Source organism: Triturus cristatus, chromosome 6, assembly GCF_964204655.1.
Source record: "Triturus cristatus chromosome 6, aTriCri1.1, whole genome shotgun sequence".
Taxonomy (NCBI): domain Eukaryota; kingdom Metazoa; phylum Chordata; class Amphibia; order Caudata; family Salamandridae; genus Triturus; species Triturus cristatus.
Genome location: NC_140589.1, coordinates 1290395357 through 1290407821, shown reverse-complemented (window position 1 = coordinate 1290407821; position 12465 = coordinate 1290395357).

Below are 12465 nucleotides of genomic sequence, written 5' to 3'. Positions count from 1 at the left end.
AGGAGGGAGACCTCCCTATCCTGAGAAAATTAACATTGAACATTTGTCGATAAACTGCAGGGGTGTAGCACCACTGAGGATTGGACGATAGAAGCCTGGCAGGGAGGCTTGGAACAGACCCTGATTCTCAATCCTTTTTTTGCGTTTCCTCTTTTCTCTTATTTTAGCTTTTGTGCCCTTTTCCCATCATTGGCTCCATCCTAAATTGTTTTCTCAATGAAGCTTTGATTTGTGAATATAAACGTAGAGAAAGTGTATCTTTTTGGTCGTCCTCTTGCAGCTGATGAAAAGGTTTTTGTCGCCCTATGCCCAAGGCAGGTTGGCTTTAAATGGTTGCTCAGGAAGAAGATATTTTGGGTTGTAGTTATGTTACTGTTTCTATTGGGGGAGGGGTTGCTGTTTTAAATAATGGAGTGCTCTGGGGTTACATCGTCATGTGTCTTGTATCAAGCAGTTCCCTCCGATCATTGGAAGCGAGCTAAGCACAGTAATGTTTTCTTGGACACCCACCGGAAATTTTTGAGGGATAGCACAGCTTCTTACCCCACTGTTTCCGTCACCAGTTTATGGACAGCTTATCCCCTATCACTAATAAACTATACATATGTTCGTCTTCCCACATTTGTAGAGGGAAAAGGTGAATTTGGCTTGAGACATCCTGGACCTTGCCTATATTATAGAAAACTGAGAGTCACAGATATCCGGAGTATATATATCTGAAATGTATTGTGTTGATCTATACTTTAGCAAAAGAAATATCACTCTGACAGGTTGGCATTACCAAGATCTGACTGTCACTCAAGAGGCAGGAACATATCATGCATGTTGTCCTGAATTAAATAGTACTGACTCCTATTTGTATCTTAACTGTTCTGGAGAAATAGTATACAAAAATGTCCTACGTTTAGGAAGAAAGGATGACCCCAATATGAAAGGAATGAATACTAGATATGCTCCATTAGATTACCAAGGGCCACTCAATGCACACCCAGGTTTTTATTTTTTATCAAATGACACGTATTCCAATATGTACAATGGTACAGAGGACATGGCTTTGGGAATGGTGTTACCTCTTCGGGTACCTTGTAGGCATAGTAGACCGAATATAAGATGGGTAAAAAGAACATTGACTGAGGAATTCTGCGAGGGAGTTACTGATTTGGAAGTTAATAATTATAGCAATGGTATTACTTTTGGGTATATCCTTTCTTCCAGTATTGCATTAGGTGGTACTGCCATGGCCAGAGGTGAACGTGCTAGAGAGTATTTTGGGTGTAAATTACAGAATTTATCCAATTCGACAGTGGCAGCCTTACGGGACATCACCACTCAATAAGAAAGTATCTGCATGTACTCCGAACAAACAAGATATGCTTTTGACTTTATTTTAGCTAAGAATAGAGGCGAAAGCGCTCTTATTTTTTTTTTTTATTTTTTTTTTATATTGAGAGTTCAAATATAACAATACAGAGAAACTGAAAACAAGATGCCGTGAAGACCAATTAATACAGTATGAGAAAAGAAGTAGAAGCAATATTCTTACAAATTGTCATTTTAACATTTAAATTGTAAAAAAAAAAAAAAAAAAAAGGTACAGGATTATTTAAAAAAAAAACTGCCATTAATAATCAAAAGATTTTGATAGAATGAAAACAGTATGCAGCATTTAAATACAGTGGACGTCTTCTCAGTTGAAATTACTAATGTATAAAGTAACACGTGCGAAGTCCAGATGAACAACCTAGACATATAAGCTAAAAGATGTTCTCGCAACAGTATACATCCCTTAAAGTAATAGCAAGACAATTTTAAGAATCAAACACACTCCAATTTTTATCATATTTTTTGAGAGCCCCTGATCTAAAAGAGTAACTTCTTTCCCTACCTTGGATTTGAAATAGTTTGAACTTCCATGCCTGGAAGGATGGAACAGAATCTGTTTTCCAGGACTGTAATATGAGGGATTTAGCTATTAAGGAAGCTATAAAGAGGGACTCATCATGTTGGGTGTGAATAGGAGAGCAGCCTAGAAGGGGAATAAGGTCATCAAATACGATATTAGTTTTAAGAATAATTGAAAGATGTTTTTCTATTTCCTTCCATAAAACCTGGATCTTTGGGCACTCCCAGACAATGTGTTTCCAAGTGCCTTGTTCATCACATCGGAAACATTTGTTGGCTACTTGGGGGAAAATATTATGTAGGAAGGAAGGGGTTCTATATATTAACCATTTGTTGAAGAATTGCATACGTTTAAAATTTGCTCCGCGAAAAATGGTTTTATTGAATTTATTTATTTTGTCCGATACCTGATGACTGATTGTAATATCTTCCCTCTTTTTCCATCTTTCAGAAAACTTGCTGTAAGGGTCCTGGGCCTTGCTTTCTTTTAAAATTTTGACCCAGATACTCATTTTCTTTTGAATTTTGTTATTAAAGATAGTGGAAATATTTTCTTTATTGGATAAATTTGCTATATTAAGTTCTCTGAGTTTTAGATTTATTCTAATAAAGGACCAGTTCAGCATTAAGTGCGAATGAGTTAACTGGGTGTGTATTTCGTCCCAAGATTTCCATCTATTTCCCAGGAGGAAATCTTCAATTTTCTCAAAACCATTCTCTTTCCAAATAGTTAATATATTTTGGTCCAAGCAGCGAGCATCTCCCAAACTAAGATTTATTAAATTTGTCTTATTGCTAAAAATAGGCAAGTCATAAAATTTAAAAAACTGCGTTTTCACCTTGAAGATCCACTGAAGGGATTTATAGCGAACTTTTTTTGGATCTTTCGTGGCTCTAACCGGATCGTAGATTTTCAATTCAAACAACATCCTTTTCATAAAAAAATTATCTGTCTCATGAGAGTCTAGAAAAAAAAACCTGTGACTGTAATGTGCAAAAGATGCGAAGTAGTATTCTCTGAAATTTGGGAGGGACAGTCCTCCTTGAGCAGATGATAAATATAAAGTGCTCAGTGCTAATCTGGGAGATTTTTTTGCCCATAGGAAAGAGGAGATCAAAGCTTCTATTTTTTTAAAATAAGAGGCCTGGATTGCGCAGGGAATTGCACTAAAGAGGAAATTGAAAAGGGGTAACACCGACATTCGAATTAGCGATGCCCGCCCCAGAAGAGACAGGGGAAGTAAATTCCAGCGGTCTAGAAGAGAGCCCACCTTATTTAATAAAGGTACAAAATTAAGTGAAAAAAGATCATCTGGGCTGGCGGATATGAGTATTCCAAGATATCTCTTTGGATCCGTCTTATAGAAGACCAGTGTGTGGACGGCATCACAAATATGGAAAAGAATATTACCCAACATATTTTAGACATCTTGGAGAATATTAAAGGCATAGAGAACAGTAATTGTAGCTGGTCCTTGTTCGGTGTTTAGGGTTGAATCTTAGAAAAGGGGATATGTTTAATTGTTATTCTAATTTGCTGCTGTCTCCTGATATAGTGTCTTCCCTTATGTTGCTCATATTGTGCCACTTATCTTACACCCAAAAGAAGTTCAATTCATGATACCAATGCCAAAATAATGCTTCAACTAGAGCTTGATACTCTCATGCAGTTGGACGAGGGAGTCTTTAGATCAGGTACTTCCCTTGCAGATTCTGTCTCTGATATTATATGTGTTGCTAATGACTAATGTCGTATCTCCCTTTCAGTGAGCTCTATTTATATATGTATTCATATCTGACAGATTATTGTCAATATATTGATGTTCCTCCTAGTTATTAGAATTGCAAAGGCCCTTACCTGATAGCACAAATAAAGATGACTTAGCATAAAAATGCTAAAAGGAGGGTCTGATAGAAATGAAACGTGGTTTTACTATTTTTTTTACTCGTTTTTTACCCTATTTTATGTTAGCATTTATAAGGCTAATACATTTCAGATGATACAGATGTCACGTTAGTTGGGTTGACATCTGTGCCACCATTTTAGTTAGAGAAGGCGCCATGTTCTGTTACAATCAAAACTGTTATTTGCACACTCAAAATTGTTGTTTTCTCATTTACGAAAAATAGTCCTTGGTAAGTTTCATTTCTTCGATGCTCATGTTAGCTCGTAAGTGCATGCCTTTACTCTTAGATCAAGGCCTTCCCCCACCTGTCTAGAGAGGAGGATAGGCCAGACGACCTTGAAATGTAGATAGCTTGTACCAGGCTGCGGAATTAGGACTTATGTTCTGTACCCCCATTGTATGAAGACACTAACTAGTGTTTTTTCATGATAGGCGGGGCTTAATGGACTCCGCAACATACATAATGTAACTTTATGCTTGTTAAAGTCAGTCCCTCATCAGCCATCATAGGCGGCTGGTCAGATTGGACTCCACTAAAGTGTAATTTGTAAATAAACTAGTTTGCTTGTATTCTCTACTGCGTCATCGACTCTTCATTCTTGGAAGGCTAGAGGAGGTCGAGAGTGACCCGGATGGCTCTAGTCGGGTCACTTCCTTATCAACAGGCCTTAGCACCTTTATTTAAAGTAAATTTATTGTGCTGTAACACCTCTAGGAGTGCTGTTTCAATGCTCAAGATTGGCCTAAACCCTGATTATCTGGGTTGTGGGTGGTCTTTGATGTGTTTAATGTTGCACTATTCTTCATGTTTGCAAATATGCTTACTCTTTCATATAAAAGGGCTACACCCCAAGGTTTTAAGTGGTTTGAGGGAAAGGTGATGTTGCCGCCATTGGCTATATGTGATAAAGTACCCCCTGGCTTACATGATAAGGGTTATTGCAAGTCACCTCAGAGTTCCATTACCTTATAACTCAACTCAGTAATTAGCCTCACTCCTCTATATGATCATGGAACTCCTCAGTGACTTGCAATATTCTTAAAATGTACAGCAGGGGTTACGTTATCCCTTATATAATGCAGCTGATGGGACATCCACCACCTTTGTGATGGAGTATGCAATAAGACCCTATGAGTAAAATTAACCTGCCATTTTAACCCATGGTCCATAGAGCTGAGCTAGGAAACACTTTTCGTGTAAAAACCAAGCATGGGCAAAGCCAATAGGTCTCACCTATGCAAGATGTTAGTTTTGTCAATGATTTTTAGCCATGTTGTACAGCAGTGCAGCTGCTGTGTAGCATGACTGAAAGTAAAAAAAAGTGATGTGGCTTGATCAATGCAGGCCGCATGATAGCTATTTTTAAACTTTCAACCATGCTGCACAGCAGCCGCGCTGTGGTACATTATGGCTAATAAGCATTGACAAAGCAAAAATAACTTGTGCATATGCTAGAGCTATTTTGCTTTTTCGTCGTTTTTTGTGGGTGGATGGGAAGGCAAGCAATGAGTAATGGAGGAGGTTTAGAAGTGGGAGACAGAGTGGGAGGGTAAGCATCAACTCAGCAGGGAGCTTCAGCTTTAATAAAACAAAAATCCAAAATATAATGTTTGAAAATGTGTTATGATACGGCCAGCACTAGCCACGTCATAGTGCTTTTATATTTGTTACTCAGGGGTGAGCCAACACGGACTGTGAGAGGAGGGAGGGGGAAAGTAAACATGTAAATTAAGGGGAGAAAGAGGAATCTACAATAACAAAAATAGTTTGTGATTCACAGAATCACATATGGTGAATTTCCCGATCAAGATGTCACTTACAGCTCTAGATATCCACATTTGTCACACTCAAAACTTTGAGCAAAGAAGTGAGACTGGTTCATGAAAGCTAATATCAATGCTAACTGGGGAGCTCACAATGTCATAGCCTTTTGGATACTCACAAACATTTGCTATGCCTATCCATTCACCCATTACAATTCTAAACTTACAACTAACTCAAGTATGACTAATGGTGAAATCCAAAAGGGAAAGTGTCCAAAATACTCAATGTTTCGAGAGAAAATGGGAGAAATGTCCCTTTGACCCTACATGATGTCTACTTTTTCTTTTACACGAGGTATTTCACCTATCTCTGTTTTTGTCCTAATCTTCAAAACACTTTTACTTCAGCTAGATTTGTGCTATATACATACCATACTCATACATACATAATACTGTTTCTGTCTTGATCACTCCTATTAGGGGGAAGTTTCTTACATTTACTAAAATTTAAATTAAAAATGTCTAAGTTGTGTTTGAAGCAATCTAATGTCAGTTGTCTAACATGATCTCTACTTCTCGTTGTAATTTTCTACTTAAAAACTGGTTGGGTTTCTATTAAACTATCTTCAATCCAATAAATAGTATATAATTTTCATAATTCTGTTCTAGACCTCTTTGCCTCCAAAGTAAACATCTTTGAATTATTGTTCCTGGTTATTTCAAGGATAATTCTGCAACATTTCCAATATGTAACTCATTGAGGTGAATGAGTTTTTCCATAATATTGTCAACTTGAGTGAATGTAATGAGGCAGTGGTCACTTGTTAAAAATATATAACTTTCTAAGATCTAACAAATACTCAAACCATTTGGAATTTTGTAGCTGTGACAAAATCTGCAGTTAGAAATCTATTAAGCTTGCCAGTTCTTAATTTAAGCCCTAGGGTGCTAGTGGCGGCGACAGGACATATTGTTGGGGACAGGCGCGCATTTTTCAGCATCAGGTATTTACAGAGAGCAAGACTGGTAAAAATACATAAATCGGAAAGATGGAGGAAAAGTCAGACGGACAAAATGTCACAGAGGGAGAAAGCAAGAATCTGCCCAAGTGAGATAAATAGGCAGGTAGTGCTTGGCATTGGATTAAAGAGGCATGAGGTGAATTTAAGACTTTGGGGCATATTTACAAGGACTTTATCTCGGCTTTTTTGGCTTACTAAGCCAAAAAAGCGGAGATAAAGCCAGCGCCCTACTTACAAGAGGGTCCTAACATGCTTAATCACATGTTAGCACCCTTTTCCCCAACGCCTCCCTTTGCATCTCCAATGAGATGCAAAGTGGGCATTACTGGACGTAACCCCGATGGACTACCTTGCAAATATCGCTGATGTTTACACATGATTTTAGCACACGTTAAATTTTTGCGAAAACTACTGTTTTTGCCAAAAATCTAACGTCTGCTAAAATCCTGACTTAGCCACCCCTAACATAGGGGGTGGATTATGCTGATACGACCCTGTGGGTCGTATCAGCAAGGTTATCGCTGTTTTGCAGGGAACATCGCTGGAAAACCAGCGATGTTCCCTGCAAAAGGGCGACAACCATGCTATCGCTGGAATTTTTATCGCCCTGGAGAAACGCGTTGTTAATAACGCGCTACCAAGGCGATAAATTCCAGTAATAGCCTGCGATAATATTATTATCGCTAAGCACGGCCAGCGATAATTATCGCTGGCCGTTGATAATATGCCCCTACCAGCCTTGGGATTTAATGCACCTATATTTATTTACGCTGGTGGTCACAATCCTGAGCAGAGCTTTGGGCACTAGCACTCATTCTATTTCAGATTAAGCATTGGTGATGGCCAGAGAATGAAGTATCTGCAACAGATACGTTACAGAATAAATAAGGCCTGATCCTGACTGTCGTGCCATATGCCTAACTTCCAAAATGTGAATAGCACATCCAGTAAATATTGATTGTGAGCACTATTCACCTAGGGGCAGATTTACAAGCCCCTTGCTCCACTTTTGTGTCAATTTTACATGGGAAAAGTGACGCAAAAGTGGCGCAAGGGGCTTGTAAATCTGCCCCCTAGTGCTTAGTTGCACCACTTCCTATTTGCACACTTAGGAATGGAGGATGTGATGTAATACTAATAACACAGTGTATTCATCATTCTGTGGTGAGCGTAGAGAGCTCGTCGGTCTAGTTTGACCCTGGACATATCAGGTGGGTAAAAATCGCAGGGTGGTGCAATTTGCCCAGCATTACAATACTGAGTCAGGCAAAAGCAGAGTTTGCGCCGACCTTTCTGTCACCTCATGAGTCAGGAATTTCTGATATTGCAGATGCTCCTTGTAGAACTTGCACCTACTGATTACTGTATTCAGACTTTTAATATGTGAATATCATACTCTAAATTAGGTTAAGGATACCCTTCTGAATTTTAGTTGCACCGCGTTACTCCTAAACATAGAGGTTCTGCTGAATTCCGCCAATTGCTGTGTGGCAGAATTTTTTTCCAGCAAGGCTCCAGAAAATGCAAGCTGGCAAATAAGATTTAGTGTTCACTAGCATGATTTTTTAACTTGGGCAGATGCGTGAGGTCGTGAGCAGTCGTGGTCAGAGGGCTGCAGCTGGAGTAGATTTTGTACTTGAGGGGCAGTAAAATCAACCAGAATAGCTGCAACTCTAGCACAACGCATGATGCCATGCAGATTTTTCAGCATTACTCGCACGTTTGGTGCTAATTTGCACGCAAGCTGCAAATTTTATGCCCATTGGAAGAATGCTGCAAAATCTCACAGTTTTTATGTAACTTCCCTGCATTCCACGGATTGAAACTCTGTGAGTTCCACCCTCCCACTGTCAAGGACACTCATGGATGTCATTCTAAACTGAGAAGAATTGAAGTCAGAAATTTAAATAACCAAACATTTCATATTTGCTTTGCAAGGTCTAATGTCTCTATTGTTAGATTGTGTATTAGTGACACATTCAAATGAAATAAATTTAACTGGGGTGCAGATCTGCATCAAGTGAGATGGAAAATATTCCGACCCCCTGCGCAATACCATATTCGTACAGGAATTAGAATGATGAGTTGAGCATTAATTGTCGCAACCTTTACAATTTTTTCCAGGAAAATTTTAGTATGTTAAGCCTATCAGATTTTACCAATATGTCTGGTACATACAGAGCAATATGATTTTTTTGGGGAAACACCAAATTCTGCATATTATACCTCATTTTCATGAAGAAAACTTGAATCAAAGTTTTCAGCTGCACAATGTTAATATGCACGTTAATATACATTGCCATGGAAATATTACTCCTGCTAATACTCTGCTCCTGTACTATATTACCTAGATGTGTTTTCTGTCTGATGTTGACATGGCAGATAATTTTAGGAGTAGACCTACCTAAATCCACCTACTTGAGGGACATTCTCCTCATCAACCTCACATTCCAACACAAAATAAATTGAGTTCCTGAATCCTGAACACCTATAATTTAGTCTTATGGTTCTCTCATTCTTTGTGGTGAACATCAACCATTGAGTATTAGGACCCTCTCAGAAGTCTTCTGAGACCCATGAAAAGTAAACAAAACACTCTTATGTTAGATCCTAGCTGCCATCTCAGCTTCATACCTTCCCCTATGAGAATATTTTTTAACTTCTATATTTAAACAATTGAAGGAAGGAATGGTGTGTTTAAGGTGCAATTATCACTGAACAGCCCCTTTTAGTTGATTACTCATTATGTACTTTTAAAGAATGGTGTTATTATCTGCATAATTGAAGAAAGGGTGACACACAAGAAGAATGTCTAGCACTCCATATGAATCTGCTTTGCAGTAAGTGAAGAATGGAGTCATAAATATTCTAACCTACATCAAACATTTGTAACAACACAGGGAGCACAAGGTTACTCACAATGCCAGACAATGTAAAACTATTTAAAATGTGATGATGTGAGAGTATCGATGCAAGTTACGATGGCAGATGCTTCAATGTGGGCCTCCCAAATGGTCACCGGCAGGTTTAAAACTTTTGCTAACTGTTTTAGCTCTCCAGTAAGGAGAGGATATGGTTGGCAGCCATAGGGCAACTGAGGGCTCTGTCATAACTTGAGACGAGCGGCAACCACCTTGGGGCTAAGAATCAGAGGTGAGACCAAACCTGCAATATGGAGGCCCAGAGGACTTGGATCTGCATAGACGCTTGGAAGCCAAAGGCAGTGTCTGTTAATAAGAGTGATTTGGAGGGACCACAGTGATGGATACTGTGCTTTCCTCACATACCTGTGCCCCCCAGGAAGTAGCATGAGAGAGGCAATATGGTAACTTTGATGAGCTGTAATGGCCCTAAGAAATAGGGATGCATAATACAAGGTCATTTTGATGTATCACAACGGGCCTCTTAACAAACACATAGCCAAGGGGGCACTGCAGGGTAAGCAGGTAACCCAATTCCTCTTCTTACACCAATTCTTGGGGAGATGCCATCCTAGACCAGGAGATCAGACTAAATAGTTAAAGGGAGACACCTCATATTAATGCGAAGACCCCTTTTAAAACATAGTTAATAGGCCACCTGGGCTATACGGATGATAAATGTAATTTCTAGTGGATGGACACTATAGGATTTTGTATACTTCAAAAGAAAGTGTCCTAGTCGTGTTGGGGATCAGAATGCACCAGCCTAGGGCATGCTTGTAGGTGTCCCAGACTCCATAACTACTTGAATAGCAGCTACTAAAGACACAATTGACAAAGAGCTGTCGAAGGGAAGATGAGGTTGGGAGACCCAGTGCCGACCCTACTGACATGCTTACCCTCCCTAAGGAGGCTCTAGTATTTGCTTTCTGAGATGCGGCAACACAGAGAGAACAACTGAAGTGCACCCTAATGAGGGAGCAGGAATGCAACAATATCAACCATCTAAACAGGAAGAGTACCAATTCTCTTTTAGGCACTTCACATTTTGTTTCCTTCGTCATGACTGGAGGCGAGGCAGGAGTGATCTGACTCTCAAGGACATGCTGTGATCTGTAAGGTATGCTAATGCTGAGGCAAGTACTAATTACACAACAGCATAAGGACAGAATAAATTATTGTTTATAAAGACAGGTTTTAAAACTTTCCTACTAGGAAGTAGATCATGCACTTTGCACAGGGAGAAGGGTAGCAAAGTCCAAAAAAGAGCTGCTCTGACACAGAATGACCTATCTCTCTTTCTCACACGCTTAAACTTACAAACAACAATACGTTAGCATTGGAGGAGCGCAGCTTGCACAAAGGAGAGTTGTGATACAACTTCTGCTAGAAAGCCATATAAGCACAGCACAGAGACTTACAGTTACTCATTTTTATGATATGCAGACAATGGGGTACATAAGCACTACTAAAGCAGAAGTTAATCTAGACCAATGTAAGGGTAATTCGGCAGTGGATTCCGAAGAGGCATAGCCTATTTGAATGGCAGGTTAACAATGAAACAACGAATCACAGTAATTTACCCTACCTCCTTCAGCTCCGCCGCTGGTTGAACAGAAGGAAGTAAACAAAAGGATGCTCCTTTACAGAACAAAGTGGAAAGTCACTTGAAAAACTACTGATTGGATTTTCAGTGAGGTCACTAGAAGAAAACCTGGATGAACAAGTGAAAGAATGTGAGTGCCTCTAGGCATGGATGATTTAGCTAGAAGATCAGCATTTAATGTTAAGTGGAAATACAAAGATCTAGAAAACAGCTAAAAAAGAAGAATTTCTTTATCCAGGATGCCCCAGATTAGTTGAGAGAAACAGCACAGGCCAATATGTGGTCGGCTTGGTTTACACCTTCCAGGAGAGAGTAGGGGAAGATCCGCTCAAAATTGATAGAGCAGAGACACCTGGCAATGACCAATTCCTGGATATTCTGGTGAGAGTTCTCTTCTTCAGTGACAAAGAGAAGATCATGGACAAAGTGCATTAAGGGGAATTGATCTTTTAGAATGGTGCATATCTACAGATATTCTAAGATCTCTCTACAGTGACTTTAGAGAAGTGCAAGACATTCCCATCTTTCACAGATCACATTTGAAGCAAATGCATCATATACAGATAGGCCTTGCCTTTAAGTTGATTTTCCAAAAGGAGAAGAAGCAGTGTACAATTTGCTTACTGAAAGATGGTCAATCTGGCCAGGGTCTGGTACTGAAGGATGACACTGGGCCTGGTACTGGGAGAGACTGACCTACAATTGCGTATCGGAAGAATTAGCAGAGGGTCTCTGGTTTGTAAAGCAGAAACTGTCAAGACTCAGCAGAAACCACAGAGTAAAGAGAAAGCAATTCAGCATCTTCACAGAGTCAACAGAGATCCAGAGATGAAAAAACAAGACTGAAGTGAGCAACTTGAAACAATCACCTGCGGATATACATAAACAAATTGGAGTGTCCTTGCAGATACAGCATGGCCTTGGCTACGGTGGCAGTAAATAAGAATGGGTGGGAGTTCTACATGGTTGGTGCCGACAGAGATAGACATTCCCACATACACAATCAGTGTTGGTGGACTTAACCTTTATATTCAAGCAGATGCTCACACACACTCAAACATTTCTTACAATAGTCCTTTCATAACTGCCAAAAGTGTTTCCTTTTATTTTTTGTTTCCAAAAACATAAACTTCACCCAACATGTGTTTCATCTATGGGCAGTGGTCCCAATAATTTTATCAGGGTACACAGTAATAATGTGGCTATTGGAATTGTGAAAAAAGCTAGCACAGCAAAGGAATATACTGAATAATACATTTAGTACAATGAATACAAGTGCATATATACACAGGCCTGTCAGGGAATGTATAATTCAGCTGGCACCCATGTATTACTGATTCACA